Consider the following 18,158-nt stretch of genomic DNA (forward strand, 5'->3'; position numbering starts at 1 on the left):
TTTTTCCACTATTTAGCTGGATACGAGTGGAAAGACACTAACAGGAATTTTTTTTTTCAAATTTTAAACTGGCTGCACTATTTGAAAAAAAGGAAATTGTTTTTCAAGGTATGAGGCAGTAACGCACCCTGAGCTGAATCCAACCGGCTATGGCTGCACACAGACTACAGGGCGAGCTGCGCTCACACAGAGACCGTGCAGACAGCCGTAAACGGCGCTGCAAGGCCAAAAAACCCTCCTCTAGGTTATCCTATATAGTGTTTTTCCACTATTTAGCTGGATACGAGTGGAAAGACACTAATAGGAATTTTTGTTTTTCAAATTTTAAACAGGCTGCACTATTTGAAAAAAAGTAAAATTTTTCTCTAGGTATGAGCCAGTAACGAACCCTGAGCTGAATCCAACCGGCTATGGCTGCACACAGACTACAGGGCGAGCTGGGCTCACACGGAGACCGTGCAGACAGCCGTAAACGGCGCTGCAAGGCCAAAAAACCCTCCTCTAGGTTATCCTATATAGTGTTTTTCCACTATTTAGCTGGATACGAGTGGAAAGACACTAATAGGAATTTTTTTTTTTCAAATTTTAAACAGGCTGCACTATTTGAAAAAAAGTAAAATTTTTCTCAAGGTATGAGCCAGTAACGAACCCTGAGCTGAATCCAACCGGCTATGGCTCCACACAGACTACAGGGCGAGCTGGGCTCACACGGAGACCGTGCAGACAGCCGTAAACGGCGCTGCAAGGCCCAAAAACCCCCCTCTAGGTTATCCTATGTAGTGTTTTTCCACAATAGAGCTGGAGACTGGTGGAAAAACACTAATAGGAAATTTGAGAAAAAATGTGCAGCAGGCTGCACTAAGAGCAAAAAAGGACAACTGTGTGAGGCAGTGTGAACCCCCCCTGAGCTGAATACAACCGGGTATATGGCTGCACACAGACTACAGAGTGAGCTGCACACACACACACACACACACAGAGACCTTGCAGAATGCTGTTAAAACAGCGCTGCAAGGCAAGAGCAAGGTGAACAGTGAAGAACACACAGCGTTTTGCTAAATTAGCCTTTGGAAAGGAAAATAAAGCAATCAGCTAGCTCGACTGGCCCTCAGTTAGAACACAGCGTCCTGTCCCTAACTGAAATCACAGCAGAGTGAGCGCAAAATGGCGGCAGCGTTTTTTATAGTGCAGAGTGACATCATTTCAGCAGCCAATCCAAGCCTTGCCAGTACTTACATGCCCACCATGCTAAACAGGATGTGCCCACACTTCCAATCATTCCTCATTGGCTGCTGCGTTCAGTTTGAATTCTGGGAACTTCCGATTCCGGTATCCGATACGCGGGAAGTATCGGAATTCGGTATCGGAATTCCGATACCGCAAATATTGGCCGATACCCGATACTTGCGGTATCGGAATGCTCAACACTATTCGGGAATCAAAATCACAAGTGATGGTGAGTATGTACTCTAAGTTATATGTACTGTATGTCTATATGTAGGTATTGTATGTAATGTATGTGTTCTGTCTCCGCCATCTAATATTGTTACCCTGATTATCTGTTTGCGTAATTGCAGGTTTCTCAGTATAGATGTTCATATCTTTATTTGTTTTTAGTGCTTTGGCTCCCTCTAGCGGTCAGAGTTATGTTGACAGTTCAATCTTCTGTGTTTGTATTATCCATGTCTGATTCTCCTCCTCCTTTGCAATGCATTATGGTAGCTCAGCCTCCATTTCCCTCCATTTTTTCCTTTCACTTTCCTCAGTCTGCCTTCAAGGAAAGAAGCTTCACTTCATCCCCCTTGCGATTGCATTGCCGGTATGTCTTTATGCTTTCTGTAGATATTTCTGCTCCATATTAGCCTAGCCTAGCCAGTTGTACTCCCAGTTCAGTTTCTAGCCTTCTAAATGTTATGCATAATGTATATCATGTGTATTATGTATCTGTTCTATGCCATGCACTGATTCTATGTATATCATTGTTCACAGTTTCACCACATCAATATACCACTGTCGGGGTCGTCACGACAATACCCTTCATCCACCAGTCATTCCAAATCAGATTAAAAGCAGTGGTACCGGAGTGAAGAATGAGTCAGACAAAAGCTGGTTCAAACTCAGAGTCTGCTTATGCTTCCACACGTAGTGGTAACCTCACAGCAACTACTGAACTTTATTTCATATACACAACATTATATGGTCCATTGGGGGAAGGTGTGCAGAGGGCGGGGTTAGGCGGGGTTTAAGAAATGTATCTAGTATTCAGTCCCTCTGGTTGGCCTGACATCATCTGATGAATCTTCCTTTGTCCACATCTTGTTAAGTTTCGATTTCCAGAGAAATGACACTTTAGCTTCAGAAACGAAAGTAGATTCTTGGCAAGAACAAAAAGTAGGGCAAAGGTGAATACTGGCAGCCATCTTAAATACAGTTAAATTTGCATTGGCAAGTATGAAGGGAAAAACTTATTGTTTCACAGCATAAGAATATATAAAAGTACAAAAGTGTATAAAGATATATATTTTTACCTTGACAATCCCCCCTAAACACTAAGTTTTTCCCTAAAAAGAAAGATCCTTCGATACTGTCCATGTGATAGGGAAAGGGGAGGTGGATTTCTTCATCCAGACACCTCAGAAGCTCTCCCCTTGCGAGAGGCCTCCAGGCAGCTGAACCCTTCACTAGCTTCACATAGAGTTCTCCCGCTGTCCCTAAACTAAATCTCTTTGCATCATCTGAGAGTAAAGGGTATTGTCTATCTTCTTGAGGGGGACATACTTAGGGATCTCCCCTGGATCAGTACCATCGCACTCTGGTGGGTCTACTCGCTTGGTTGAGGAAGGTGCCAGTTGGAGTTGCCTCAGTGATAACCTTTTTATACAGGGGAATAACACAACAGAGGATTATCGATCCAACTACAAGAAGGGCAATCAGTACTAGACAAGCTTGTTGAAGGAATCCTTTAAGCCCACCCAACCAACCGGAAAAGAAAGATGTGTCTACTCCAGCATTTTAATTCTGCTGCTAACCCATTTATCTTTTTAAGGGCTATCATGGTCTTTCCATTTACCCCAGAGTTCTGAGGGATATAGGTACAACATTCCTCTCCCACCATCCCACAGACTCCTCCTTTCTCACCTAAGATCATATCAAGGGCTAGTCGGTTTTGGAGGGTCATTCTAGTATTAGGGCCCAATTCCTCAACTATACCTTGGAAAGCATCACAGGTAAAATTGACAAACCTTTGTTCACTGTAATATATGTAATTGATCCAATCAACATTTTTATTAATCTGCACTTGTGGAATTAAAGAAACAAAGCCAGCATAGATCTGGTTCTGGGCTTTAAATTGGTCAGGCACCCCCTTGGCACTCCAATGCCTTCGACATATATCAATGGATTTTCTTCATAACTCATATGGAGCTGATCGAGACTTCTCCTCTTTCTGGTATATTCATCAGGTGTCTCCGGATCCCAAGGTAAAATCTTGAACTGCACAGCTAGTTTAACAAGGGTGCATTGACCTGTCCAGGTATTAGGCAACCTAGGATGGAGCTTACCATCTCCACATAACCAATCAAATATCGTACATATACTGTGTATGATTAGCTAGGAAATCAGTATCTAGGGAACTGTTCTCTTTGCAGAAACCTGTCTCGAAGACCCCTACTGGTGTACCTGTAGTGTCGTGGGAATTATAGCAGGTATAATTATCAGCTAATACGGTTATCCCTCCTGGGACCTTTAGTTTAGGTGCTTCATGAATTAGTGGGACATAATCTGAGCAATCAGTGGACTTTAGACCCTTCAACAGATTCATAACACAGGCAGTGGTATTGTCATCAGGAAAAAACAATGCATGTGTGTATAGATGTGTATTCGCTGCAGCACAAGCAATACATCCTACAGAGATATTCTGGACTCTTACATTGTATCTTACCCATTCTAACCATAAATTTGTCCTTGGGGCTGTTTGTGTTTCTATGGAGAAGACTTCTTGCCAACTAAGACCTGGAATGGGGATTACTTCGTTAACTATATTTTGCAAACGTTCACCTGGGCCTGGTTTAGCTGTACTGGTAACGGGGGCCTTGGTTGGTCTGAGGCTAATATCCTGGAGCTGTATATGGCCTAAATTCCCATAGTATCCACTATTAAACACATTATGAAAATATCTTCCCAGCACAATTGTTATCTCTGGTAACACATATATAAAACTGGATAATTCCCTCTACCACCCACTGAGTCTCGGGGCACTTGACTACATCGCAGAAATCAAATCACCAGGTATTTACCGGGGCCATTAGATTTACCCAGAGAATAGTGGCACCGGCATTCTTATTTACAATAGGGGCCGAGGAGGTAGGGATGAGGATGGCCCCCAGCCTCAGGACCAAAAACAACAGCAACATTTTCCTTCGATCACCACTGTGACTAAGCGCTGGTCCGGTCTCTTTTGCAGTGTGAAGCGTGGATTCAGGTGCTCTTTCCTTCAAGTTTTACTGACATAGCTTTTCACGACCATAAAACCACCAGGCTTCAAATTGTGACAAATATCGGTTTCTGCTGAATCTGGAAGGGAAGAAGAAACTAAAACATGGGTGGTAGCAACATTTTTACTAAGCTGAATAACATATTGAACAGCACAGTCAATTTCTTCTGACAACTACTGAGACTTGAAAATTTACAACTGAGAACCTAGCACCAAACAATATCTCATATGGGGACAGGCCATGTTTTGCAATAGGGGTAGTACGAATGTGTAAGAGCCCTGGCCATGGAGCCGTAGTCTCCTGCATCATTTTGGTCAATTGTCCCTTCAGTGTGCCGTTCAGCCTCTTAACTTTCCCACTGGATTGTGGAGAGTATGGAGTATGGAGGGCTACAGTGGATCCAAGCATTGTCAGAACCTCCTGATACACATGAGAAGGAAAGTCCGGGCCTTGGTCACTTTCAGCAACTTCTGGAACACCATATCTGCATATAACTTCCATCACCAGTTTCTTTGCTGTGATCTTTGCAGTCACGTTGGTAACGGGGAATACTTCTGGCCAAATGGAGAACATATCGACAACCACCAGACAATATTCATACCTTCCAGACTTAGGCAACGTGATGAGGTCCACCTGGAGCCTTTGGAAAGGATAGTCGGGCTTAGCAAGATACTTCAGGGGTACACGTTGAAGTTGACCGGGTTTGCAGGTCTGACAGATACCTCGATGTGTGGGCCCATGCACCCACGTGACAATAGCAGGGTACATCCACTTAGGGAGACACACAAGTTGGTCCTTTTTCCAGCGACCATGTCCATACGTGCTCCATCAGCTTTCCACTGCTTCACTTCTTCCTTTGGAGACATTCTCTGCATCGTCATTAAGCGGTCTTGCGGGGTCCGGCAGAAAACCTCAGTCTGGCATAGATCATCAGGTTCTTGTAGAGTCAGTGTTTCTTGTAACTGTTTACGCTGAGAGCGTGTGGTCACCATAGCTGATATGGTCTGTTCAACGGGTAGGAGAGCAGCGGCTTTTGCTTGCATATCCGCAAAGGCGTTACCAACAGTCTGTGGTCTGTTCCATAGTACCGTGCTCCTTAACTTTGATAATGGCCACCTGAGTAGGTAATTCGATTGAGTCCATGAGGGCTTTAACAGCTTCAGCATTCTTCACTGAGTCCCGGCAGTAGGAACAAATCCTCGATTGGTCCATAGAGCTCCGAAATCATGAGCAATACCAAATGCATACTGTGAGTCCGTGTATATTAGCCCGCCTGTCTTTGGCCAGAACACATGCAGTAGACAGATCCTGAAATTCTGCTTCTTGTCCTGACAGGGAGGGAGGGAGTGCAGCTCCGTGCACCACAGTGTCCTCCATAGTAACAGCGTATCCTGAGTGGAGTCTGCCAAAATCATCAGCATATCTTGAACAGTCTTTCAGGGCTTTGTAGAGAAATTGCATTATGCGGGATGCGTCCGGTATTCACTGACAACAATAAGTACATAGTCCAAGAAAACGTTGGAGTTCAGTCTCATCCTTTGTAGCTGACGGCTATTTTTCTTTCTTCTGTGAGGTGTCTGGCACCCTGAAGGAGACAGTGACCCAAAAATATCACTTGACCAAGGCAGAACCGAAGTTTCGAGGCCGAAACCTGACAGTTCAGATCTGCCAGATACTTGTGAAAACTAACAGTGGCAACAATGGCTTCCTGCTCTGTCTGTGCACACAACAAAAAAACAAAAAAAAATTACCCACATACTGAAGTAACGTGACATAGGCATATTCTAACTGACAGGGTTAACAACACTATCCCCCCCCTTTTTTTTTTTTAACACACTGATTGGGAAAGGGCATGTAAGATACACATCTCATTATACTCATCTACATAGGGGTTATATAACATAAATACCATCTCACTATCATCTTGGCTCACCAACTCTCTAGGTCTGCTCAGGTGCACTTATACATCCATCATATTGTCTTTATCTGTAAAATGGGAAAGGTTTGTTCTCAGGGTCAGCCAATTGTTTTAGCGTAGCTAGCTAGTCAGAGGGCTTCCAGGGATAATACTCCTGTATCTGTTTTACACTACCTGATGTGGTTGGTTCTCTGGTGGTGGGGGTGACTAGATGACCGGTTGGGGGTGACATGACATGCTGGTCTACAGCTCCTTCCCAAAAGGATCACTGTCAGCTTACTCCCAAAGTTAATGTCCCCACTACCCACAATCCTGTGTCAGCTTCTTATGTCACTACATGTGATCTTATCTGGACAGGAATCAGTGTAATTCACTTAGGTTGGGTTGCAACACAGCTTATACAAGTATTTCTCCAGTCTGGGTTTGTCTGACCGCAATATTTACAAATCCATCTGTCTTGTCTTGGTCTGAGAATTAACATGGCGAGAGAGATTTCCAGACACAGGGTTAAAATGAATATTGGAATATGAGACTAGATTTGTGTAAGGGAGGGGGGCTGGAGCTGAAGCCCGGGCCACTGATAAGGAAGCGAGCTGCGTCCTTGAAGCTGCACGCTGCGGTGGTGGGGGCTGAGAGCAGTGGGGCTATAGAGCGAGTGAGGATCGCTGCAGCTGCTGATACAGAATGGGTTAAGTTCTTCTGAAAACTTTGGCCCCCCTTTCTCTGGCCCGCAGCACAAAGAGGAGAAGTCAAAAAACAATTTGCACAGGGGTTCACCCCTCCCATCAGCTTCAAACACACAGATAAGAATTTACAGCATTCCTCAACACAAAAGAAGAAAAACAACAACGCAGCTATTTGACTCCCCCCTCATGGGGTGTTTTGGAAAACCACAGTAACGGAATACAGCAATTCTCAGACTCAATTAATTTCTACAAAACCTTCACACAACTCATTTGCCAGAACACCCTAGAAAAACTAATAATTGAGGTATTTATAGCCAAACACGGGCTCTGCATCCTTTCATCTTTCCTCTCCATCAACCTTTTTCCTCGTTCTTTAAACCTCGCGCAACTCGCAGATGAGCTTGCACTTGTTCTAACAGTCCTTCATCTTTCAACATTCTTGACTGCCTTCTTGCCCTCCCGTGACTCTACTATTGTCTTGACTTCCACAGCATCCTCATCTAACTCGTGGGGCACGGACTTCTGCTTCCATAAGAGACGCAACATGACTCACAGAATACTATGCCCTGCTGCAGCCCAGGATCACTGACAGCGGTAACAACACAGGTTTCCCATCAAAAAACAACACGGAGCCTCGCGCTCGACGTGTTATGAATAAAGAGCCTCGCGCTCGATATCCTGTCCCTAACCCCTGAACACCCGTGATTAACAGTCTACCCTGTCACGATATTCTAACCAGTCGGGAGGCGGTCTCCTAGTGAGAGCCCTTCACAGAAAAACAGGTGGTCCCCTCTCGGGACATCTTAATTACCTAGTTGGTACAATATCACAGAGGCTGCGTCTCCTGTCCCTTTCTCAAAGCCGCCCCCAATCCACAAACTTACTCATTCTTTCACTCTATCACTACTAGGCAACAGTCACGGGTAGGGTGGTTGAATGGAGTACAATGACCGGTGGAGGAGGTGTGGTGTACACGAGGACGCACAGAGTGCGACGTCTCTCAGTTGCTGGTTCGAAGCGTGGCACGGGATCGTGCTCGGTCTCACCACTCGACCGGTCACTCCCCAGACCCAAGGAGACCACAGACTAACCAATAATGGCTGAAACACTGGCAAGTGTGACACATACATAGTATGTGATCTCCACTTACCGTGTTTGGAGGGTGATCAGTCCTCGAGGTCAGCCACTACGGGTGTCGTCCACGGACGTCCAGGCATGGGTCCAGGGGGTCTCGGATCGCGGGCCATGCCCCACGTTGGGCGCCAAATTGTCGGGGTCGTCACGACAATACCCTTCATCCACCAGTCATTCCAAATCAGATTAAAAGCAGTGGTACCGGAGTGAAGAATGAGTCAGACAAAAGCTGGTTCAAACTCAGAGTCTGCTTATGCTTCCACACGTAGTGGTAACCTCACAGCAACTACTGAACTTTATTTCATATACACAACATTATATGGTCCATTGGGGGAAGGTGTGCAGAGGGCGGGGTTAGGCGGGGTTTAAGCAATGTATCTACTATTCAGTCCCTCTGGTTGGCCTGACATCATCTGATGAATCTTCCTTTGTCCACATCTTGTTAAGTTTCGATTTCAAGAGAAATGACACTTTAGCTTCAGAAACGAAAGTAGATTCTTGGCAAGAACAAAAGTAGGGCAAAGGTGAATACTGGCAGCCATCTTAAATACAGTTAAATTTGCATTGGCAAGTATGAAGGGAAAAACTTATTGTTTCACAGCATAAGAATATATAAAAGTACAAAAGTGTATAAAGATATATATTTTTACCTTGACACCACTATGTTTAATAAAGCACAGACTCAACCACAGTCTCCTTATTGGACCCCGGTATAGCGGTTTAGCTGACTGTATAGCTACGTATGAGCCTGCCTCAGCTAGTGAGGACAGAACAGTGAAACGGCAGCCATCCAGCTAGTGGGATTCAAGTCACCGGCTACTCAGAGACTAAATACAGCTACAGCAATCTCTGCACAGCCAAGCACTCTCCCAAGACACCATGTCTCACAAATCGCATAGGACAAGTTCTGTTACTTCCGTCTCCTCAAAGACAACATCCATCAGCAGCGAGGTCGCCATTGCCCGTGCAAATGCTGAAGCCGCCAAAATACGAGCGAGCTTTGCTGACCAAGAGATGCAACTTAAATTAGAAAAAGCACGCCTAGATGACGAAGAGAGAAGGTCGCAGTTAGAGAAGGCACGTATGGATGCCGCCTTAGAAAGCCTAGCAGCAAAAAGGGAAGCTGCCGCAGCCCTCGCCGAAGCAGAATCGCTAGAAGCCGCGCAAAATCCCAAGCTGCATAGCCAAAGCAGTATGTCGAGTCTGGAGTTTCCACTGCAAGACTCACCACAACGCACATCTCAGTATGTTAATGAACTTCCTGATCCAAACTATAACCCTGAACCAGTACCAAAACCAGAATACGACACCTCCAGCGAAGTGAGCGAGAGTTGTCACGAGGCTCAGGACAGAAACAAACTTGAAAATGTGAGGCAAAACAACTCTGCTAATGACTACCTTGCCCCTCATCAGGTAACCAACGTGGATCACCCTGCTGACACACCGTACATCAGGCCGAAGCAATAAAGAAACCGGCTGGCGCCACCCTGAGGACACTAACAGGTACGAACACACCTCACATCACTATCAGGGCGACCCATCACCAGTATACTCTGCTGACAACCAGTTCATGACAGAATTTGCCAAGTTCTTCACACGACGTGAACTGGTTGCCAAGGGACTCATGAAATTCACTGACCGAGCTGAAGGTTACAGAGCTTGGAAAGCTTCCTTCCAAAATGTCATTAGAGACTTGGGGCTACAATACAGGCAAGAGATAGACCTGTTAGTCAAATACCTGGGAGAAGAGTCAGTCAAACACGCAGTAAGGATCAGAGACATTAATATAAACCGCCCTGAGACTGGCCTCAAAGAGATCTGGAAGAGGCTGGATGAGTGTTACGGCTCAGCAGAAGTAATAGAAAGAGCCTTGTTCAAAAGAATCGATGACTTTCCTAAAATATCTAACAAAGGTCTCCAGAAACTTAGAGAGCTAAGTGACCTGCTAAAGGAAGTCCAAGTTGCCAAATACGAGGATGACCTACAGGGACTTGCATTTCTCGACACAGCCAGAGGTGTTAACCCTATAGTCCAGAAGTTGCCCTACAATCTACAGGAGAGGTGGCTCACACATGGTTCCACGTACAAATACAAACACAGCGTTCCATTCCCTCCCTTCTCCGTTTTTGTAGACTTCATACACCAACAAGCGAGAATTAGAAACGATCCCAGCTTTGACTTTGCAATACCATATGCCACACCATCACCACCTGCAAATCCACGCAGAACATCTGTGGCAGTACACAAGACTTATGTTTCTTCTTCAGATTCTAATTACAGGTCTGCTGGCTGCTCCCAATCAGAGACAAAGGTGCAGGACCCTGACAAGCAGTGCCCACTTCATCAGAAGCCTCATCCTCTCCTGAAATGCAGAGCCTTCAGAGGAAAATGTATGCCAGATCGCAGAAGCTTCCTGAAAGAAAACGGTATCTGCTACAAGTGCTGCTCGTCCACAGCTCATCTCGCCAAGGATTGCAAGGTCAGTGTAAAATGCACAGAATGTGGCACCACAGATCATAACACCGCTCTACACCCTGGCCCAGCTCCATGGAGTACACAAAACACGCCAGCTGACAGTGAGCATGGCGGGGAGGAAAGGAGCACTGATACAGCTACGCCAGAGATCACTTCACAATGTACCGAGGTCTGCAAAGGGACAATAGACAGTAGGTCCTGTTCAAAGATATGCCTCATCAAAGTATACCCGAAGGGCCATAGAGACCAAGTTGTAAGACTGTATGCTATCTTGGATGATCAAAGTAATCGATCCTTGGCTAGATCAACGTTCTTTGACCTATTCAACATCAAAGGGCCAAGCACTCCCTACTCCTTAAAGACGTGTGCAGGTACTGTGACCAATCTGGTGACCAATCAATCTGGGCGGTAGCCCAGGGCCCAGTGGTGTGGGGGGGCCCTGAGCTACCGCACAGATTGCCCGCCGGCCGCCGCCATCATCAGGGCATTACTCGCATCATATGACAGCACAGTGAGTCAGTGACACAGTGGCACCCCCGGCCGTGACCCACCAGCCGCCCGCCCGCCCCTGTCAGACTGGTGTTGCCGGCGCGGCGCCCCTGTCAGACTGGTGTTGCCGGCGCCGAGGTGGCGACGCGCCGACGCGTTAACCTCCTCCTCCTCCTGAGTCCTGATTTATGTGCCGGGCCCGTGCGGCCGGCCGCCGTGCCCCTGCCGTGCCGTCACTCTCACTGCCATGCCGTGCCCGGAGCCCCCCCGGACCCGGTGGGCAGAGAGAGGGGGCCCGCATCGGGCCCCGTCTCATCTGCTCACCGGGCCCCTAGCGGCGCTGCCTGCGGCGGTTTCCTATTGCCGTGCGGGCGCGCCCGCACGGCAGTAGTTAACAACAGCCGTCGGCCGCAGGCGCAGCGCACACGTCGCCGGCGTCTGATGTCATTGTCAGTCGCTGGCGAGTGCGCGCTGCTGGAGGGAGCTCACCGCCTGGATCGCTGGTAAGGTGAGGACTGGAGAATTTTTTTTTTTTTATAACCTAACGGTGGAGGCGGAGCGGAGGAGTCGGACACTGGGGATGGGGGGGCCAGGGGCAGAATGCTGGGAGCAGGAGGACACAGTCTGGGACTGGGGCAATCTGATTTCTGGACACACTGGGTCTGGGGGGGCAGCAATGATGCTGGAGGAGGACACAGTCGGGACTGGGGGCCTCAAATGATTGCATTTGCTATTGCTGGACACACTGGGGGGGGCAATGCAGGAAACACTGGGGGGGGGCAATGCAGGAGACACTGGGGGGGAAATGCTGGAGGACACAGTCTGGGGACTGGCTGGGCAGATGATTGCTGGACAATGGACATACTGGGGCAATGATGCTGGAGGAGGACACAGTCGGGACTGGGGGCCTCAAATGATTGCATTTGCTATTGCTGGACACACTGGGGGGGCAATGCAGGAGACACTGGGGGGAAATGCTGGAGGACACAGTCTGGGGACTGGCTGGGCAGATGATTGCTGGACACACTGGGGCAATGATGATGGAGGAGGACACAGTCGGGACTGAGGGCCTCAAATGATTGCATTTGCTATTGCTGGACACACTGGGGGGGGGGAATGCAGAAGACACTGGGAGGGGGGCAATGCAGGAGACACTGGGGGGGCAATGCAGGAGACACTGTGGGGGAAATGCTGGAGGACACAGTCTGCTGACTGGCTGGGCAGATGATTGCTGGACATACTGGGGCAATGATGCTGGAGGAGGACACAGTCGGGACTGGGGGCCTCAAATGATTGCATTTGCTATTGCTGGACACACTGGGGGGGGGAATGTAGGAGACACTGGGGGGGGGGCAAGCAGGAGACACTGGGGGGGCAATGCAGGAGACACTGTGGGGGAAATGCTGGAGGACACAGTCTGGGGACAGACTGGGCAGATGATTACTGTACACACTGGGGCAATGATGCTGGAGGAGGACACAGTCGGGACTGGGGGCCTCAAATGATTGCATTTGCTATTGCTGGACACACTGGGGGGGAAATGCAGGAGACACTGGGGGGGCAATGCAGGAGACACTGAGGGGGCAATGCAGGAGACACTGGGGGGCAATGCTGGAGGACACAGTCTGGGGACTGGCTGGGCAGATGATTGCTGGACACACTGGGGCAATGCTGGAGGACACAGTCTGGGGCAGATGATTGCTGGAGACACTGACTGGGGCAATGCTGGAGCCTGGAGGACACAATCTGGCTGGGGCAGATGATTGCTGGACATACTGGGGCATATTGCTGGACAGGACACACTGGGGGCAATGCTGGACATAGTAACATAGTAACATAGTAACATAGTTAGTAAGGCCGAAAAAAGACATTTGTCCATCCAGTTCAGCCTATATTCCATCATAATAAATCCCCAGATCTACGTCCTTCTACAGAACCTAATTGTATGATACAATATTGTTCTGCTCCAGGAAGACATCCAGGCCTCTCTTGAACCCCTCGACTGAGTTCGCCATCACCACCTCCTCAGGCAAGCAATTCCAGATTCTCACTGCCCTAACAGTAAAGAATCCTCTTCTATGTTGGTGGAAAAACCTTCTCTCCTCTAGACGCAAAGAATGCCCCCTTGTGCCCGTCACCTTCCTTGGTATAAACAGATCCTCAGCGAGATATTTGTATTGTCCCCTTATATACTTATACATGGTTATTAGATCGCCCCTCAGTCGTCTTTTTTCTAGACTAAATAATCCTAATTTCGCTAATCTATCTGGGTATTGTAGTTCTCCCATCCCCTTTATTAATTTTGTTGCCCTCCTTTGTACTCTCTCTAGTTCCATTATATCCTTCCTGAGCACCGGTGCCCAAAACTGGACACAGTACTCCATGTGCGGTCTAACTAGGGATTTGTACAGAGGCAGTATAATGCTCTCATCATGTGTATCCAGACCTCTTTTAATGCACCCCATGATCCTGTTTGCCTTGGCAGCTGCTGCCTGGCACTGGCTGCTCCAGGTAAGTTTATCATTAACTAGGATCCCCAAGTCCTTCTCCCTGTCAGATTTACCCAGTGGTTTCCCATTCAGTGTGTAATGGTGACATTGATAACTTCTTCCCATGTGTATAACCTTACATTTATCATTGTTAAACCTCATCTGCCACCTTTCAGCCCAAGTTTCCAACATATCCAGATCCATCTGTAGCAGAATACTATCTTCTCTTGTATTAACTGCTTTACATAGTTTTGTATCATCTGCAAATATCGATATTTTACTGTGTAAACCTTCTACCAGATCATTAATGAATATGTTGAAGAGAACAGGTCCCAATACTGACCCCTGCGGTACCCCACTGGTCACAGCGACCCAGTTAGAGACTATACCATTTATAACCACCCTCTGCTTTCTATCACTAAGCCAGTTACTAACCCATTTACACACAATTTCCCCCAGACCAAGCATTCTCATTTTGTGTACCAACCTCTTGTGCGGCACGGTATCAAACGCTTTGGAAAAATCGAGATATACCACGTCCAATGACTCACCGTGGTCCAGCCTATAGCTTACCTCTTCATAAAAACTGATTAGATTGGTTTGACAGGAGCGATTTCTCATAAACCCATGCTGATATGGAGTTAAACAGTTATTCTCATTGAGATAATCCAGAATAACATCCCTCAGAAACCCTTCAAATATTTTACCAACAATAGAGGTTAGACTTACTGGCCTATAATTTCCAGGTTCACTTTTAGAGCCCTTTTTGAATATTGGCACCACATTTGCTATGCGCCAATCCTGCGGAACAGACCCTGTCGCTATAGAGTCCCTAAAAATAAGAAATAATGGTTTATCTATTACATTACTTAGTTCTCTTAGTACTCGTGGGTGTATGCCATCCGGACCCGGAGATTTATCTATTTTAATCTTATTTAGCCGGTTTCGCACCTCTTCTTGGGTTAGATTGGTGACCCTTAATATAGGGTTTTCATTGTTTCTTGGGATTTCACCTAGCATTTCATTTTCCACCGTGAATACCGTGGAGAAGAAGGTGTTTAATATGTTCGCTTTTTCCTCGTCATCTACAACCACTCTTTCCTCACTATTTTTTAAGGGGCCTACATTTTCAGTTTTTATTCTTTTACTATTGATATAGTTGAAGAACAGTTTGGGATTAGTTTTACTCTCCTTAGCAATGTGCTTCTCTGTTTCCTTTTTGGCAGCTTTAATTAGTTTTTTAGATAAAGTATTTTTCTCCCTATAGTTTTTTAGAGCTTCAATGGTGCCATCCTGCTTTAGTAGTGCAAATGCTTTCTTTTTACTGTTAATTGCCTGTCTTACTTCTTTGTTTAGCCACATTGGGTTTTTCCTATTTCTAGTCCGTTTATTCCCACAAGGTATAAACCGCTTACTCTGCCTATTTAGGATGTTCTTAAACATTTCCCATTTATTATCTGTATTCTTATTTCTGAGGATATTGTCCCAGTCTACCAGATTAAGGGCATCTCTAAGCTGGTCAAACTTTGCCTTCCTAAAGTTCAGTGTTTTTGTGACTCCCTGACAAGTCCCCCTAGTGAAAGACAGGTGAAACTGTACAATATTGTGGTCGCTATTTCCTAGATGCCCGACCACCTGCAGATTTGTTATTCTGTCAGGTCTATTAGATAGTATTAGGTCTAAAAGTACTGCTCCTCTGGTTGGATTCTGCACCAATTGTGAAAGATAATTTTTCTTGGTTATTAGCAGAAACCTGCTGCCTTTATGGGTTTCACAGGTTTCTGTTTCCCAGTTAATATCCGGGTAGTTAAAGTCCCCCATAACCAGGACCTCATTATGGGTTGCAGCTTTATCTATCTGCTTTAGAAGTAGACTTTCCATGGTTTCTGTTATATTTGGGGGTTTGTAACAGACCCCAATGAGAATTTTGTTACCATTTTTCCCTCCATGAATTTCGACCCATATGGACTCGACATCCTCATTTCCTTCGCTAATATCCTCCCTTAAAGTGGACTTTAGACAAGACTTTACATAGAGACAAACCCCTCCTCCTCTCCGATTTTTACGATCCTTTCTAAACAGACTGTAACCCTGTAAGTTAACTGCCCAGTCATAGCTTTCATCTAACCATGTCTCGGTTATTCCCACTATGTCAAAGTTACCTGTAGATATTTCTGCTTCTAGTTCTTCCATCTTGTTTGTCAGGCTTCTGGCGTTTGCGAGCATGCAGTTTAGAGGATTTTGTTTTGCTCCAATCTCCTCGCTGTGGATTGTTTTAGAAATGTTCTTACCTCCCTTCTGAGTATGTTTTCCTGGATCTTCTTTGTTCAAGTCTAATGTTTTTCTTCCCGTCCCCTCTTCTTCTAGTTTAACGCCCTCCTGATGAGTGTAGCGAGTCTTCTGGCGAATGTGTGTTTCCCAGGTTTTTTGAGGTGTAGTCCATCTCTGGCGAGGAGTCCATCGTACAAGTAATTCACACCGTGGTCCAGGAATCCGAATCCTTGTTGTCTGCACCATCGTCTTAGCCAGTTGTTTGCATCAAGGATCCTGTTCCATCTCCTGGTGCCATGCCCATCTACTGGAAGGATAGAATAAAAAACTACCTGTGCATCCAGTTCCTTTACTTTCTTCCCCAACTCTTCAAAGTCTTTGCAGATTGTCGGTAGGTCCTTCCTTGCCGTGTCATTGGTGCCAACATGTATCAGAAGAAATGGGTGGACGTCCTTGGAGTTGAAGAGCTTTGGTATCCTATCGGTCACATCCTTGATCATCGCACCTGGAAGGCAGCATACTTCTCTTGCAGTTATGTCCGGTCTGCAGATGGCTGCTTCTGCGCCTCTCAGTAGTGAGTCTCCCACCACCACCACGCTTCGTTGCTTCTTGGCTGTACTTTTTGCTGTCACTTGTTGCTGTGTGCCCTTTTCTTTTTTGCTTGCTGGTATTGCTTCATCCTTAGGTGTGCCATCTTCATCCTCTACAAAGATTTGATATCGGTTCTTCAGTTGTGTGGTTGGTGATTTCTCCATGGTCTTCTTGCTTCTTTTGGTCACATGCTTCCACTCATCTGCTTTTGGAGGTTCTCTGACACTTTTTTCACCTTCTGTGACCAGTAGAGATGCTTCTGTTCTGTCTAGAAAGTCTTCATTCTCTTTGATGAGTTTCAAAGTTGCTATTCTTTCTTCCAGACCCCGCACCTTTTCTTCTAAAAGGGCCACTAGTCTACACTTCTGACAGGTGAAATGTAATTCTTCTTCTGGTCGATCTGTGAACATGTAGCACATGCTGCAGCTCACCATGTAGGTTGTCACATCTGCCATGTTGCTCCTAGATCCTGCTGACTTGCTGTGTGTTTTCCTTCTTGTGTAATCTACTCAGCCAAGCTCTCTTGCAATAATGTCCTACAGGCAAAAATTTTCGCACCTTACGGCGCGCGGTTTGGTGATTCTTTCCAAGCAGCTGGTCCCGGCTGTACCCAACGATCTTCTAGCTTAGGGAGACTCTTCGCTTTTCCCAGAAGGCACCTGGAATATGCAAATTAGCCTCCTCAAGCTTGAATCCCTGGTTTGGTGATTCTTTCCAAGCAGCTGGTCCCGGCTGTACCCAACGATCTTCTAGCTTAGGGAGACTCTTCGCTTTTCCCAGAAGGCACCTGGAATATGCAAATTAGCCTCCTCAAGCTTGAATCCCTGGTTTGGTGATTCTTTCCAAGCAGCTGGTCCCGGCTGTACCCAACGATCTTCTAGCTTAGGGCGACTCTTCGCTTTTCTCAGAAGGCACCTGGAATATGCAAATTAGCCTCCTCAAGCTTGAATCCCTGGTTTGGTGATTCTTTCCAAGCAGCTGGTCCCGGCTGTACCCAACGATCTTCTAGCTTAGGGAGACTCTTCGCTTTTCCCAGAAGGCACCTGGAATATGCAAATTAGCCTCCTCAAGCTTGAATCCCTGGTTTGGTGATTCTTTCCAAGCAGCTGGTCCCGGCTGTACCCAACGATCTTCTAGCTTAGGGCGACTCTTCGCTTTTCCCAGAAGGCACCTGGAATATGCAAATTAGCCTCCTCAAGCTTGAATCCCTGGTTTGGTGATTCTTTCCAAGCAGCTGGTCCCGGCTGTACCCAACGATCTTCTAGCTTAGGGCGACTCTTCGCTTTTCCCAGAAGGCACCTGGAATATGCAAATTAGCCTCCTCAAGCTTGAATCCCTGGTTTGGTGATTCTTTCCAAGCAGCTGGTCCCGGCTGTACCCAACGATCTTCTAGCTTAGGGAGACTCTTCGCTTTTCCCAGAAGGCACCTGGAATATGCAAATTAGCCTCCTCAAGCTTGAATCCCTGGTTTGGTGATTCTTTCCAAGCAGCTGGTCCCGGCTGTACCCAACGATCTTCTAGCTTAGGGAGACTCTTCGCTTTTCCCAGAAGGCACCTGGAATATGCAAATTAGCCTCCTCAAGCTTGAATCCCTGGTTTGGTGATTCTTTCC

The 18,158-nt window shown here is 46.6% G+C and overlaps 1 long non-coding RNA gene across 1 annotated transcript in view; it reads right to left on the reverse strand.

Moving 5' to 3' along the window:
- Window positions 1–2,107: 2,107 nt before the first annotated feature.
- LOC138643189 (uncharacterized) overlaps window positions 2,108–18,158 on the reverse strand; it is a 30,847-nt gene continuing 14,796 nt past the window's right edge. The window contains exon 2 of the long non-coding RNA XR_011314146.1: window positions 2,108–4,572. This is a non-coding gene — a long non-coding RNA (uncharacterized lncRNA). The remainder of the gene's footprint in view (window positions 4,573–18,158) is intronic.

The sequence above is a fragment of the Ranitomeya imitator genome, chromosome 6 (genome assembly GCF_032444005.1).
Source record: "Ranitomeya imitator isolate aRanImi1 chromosome 6, aRanImi1.pri, whole genome shotgun sequence".
Taxonomy (NCBI): Eukaryota; Metazoa; Chordata; class Amphibia; order Anura; family Dendrobatidae; genus Ranitomeya; species Ranitomeya imitator.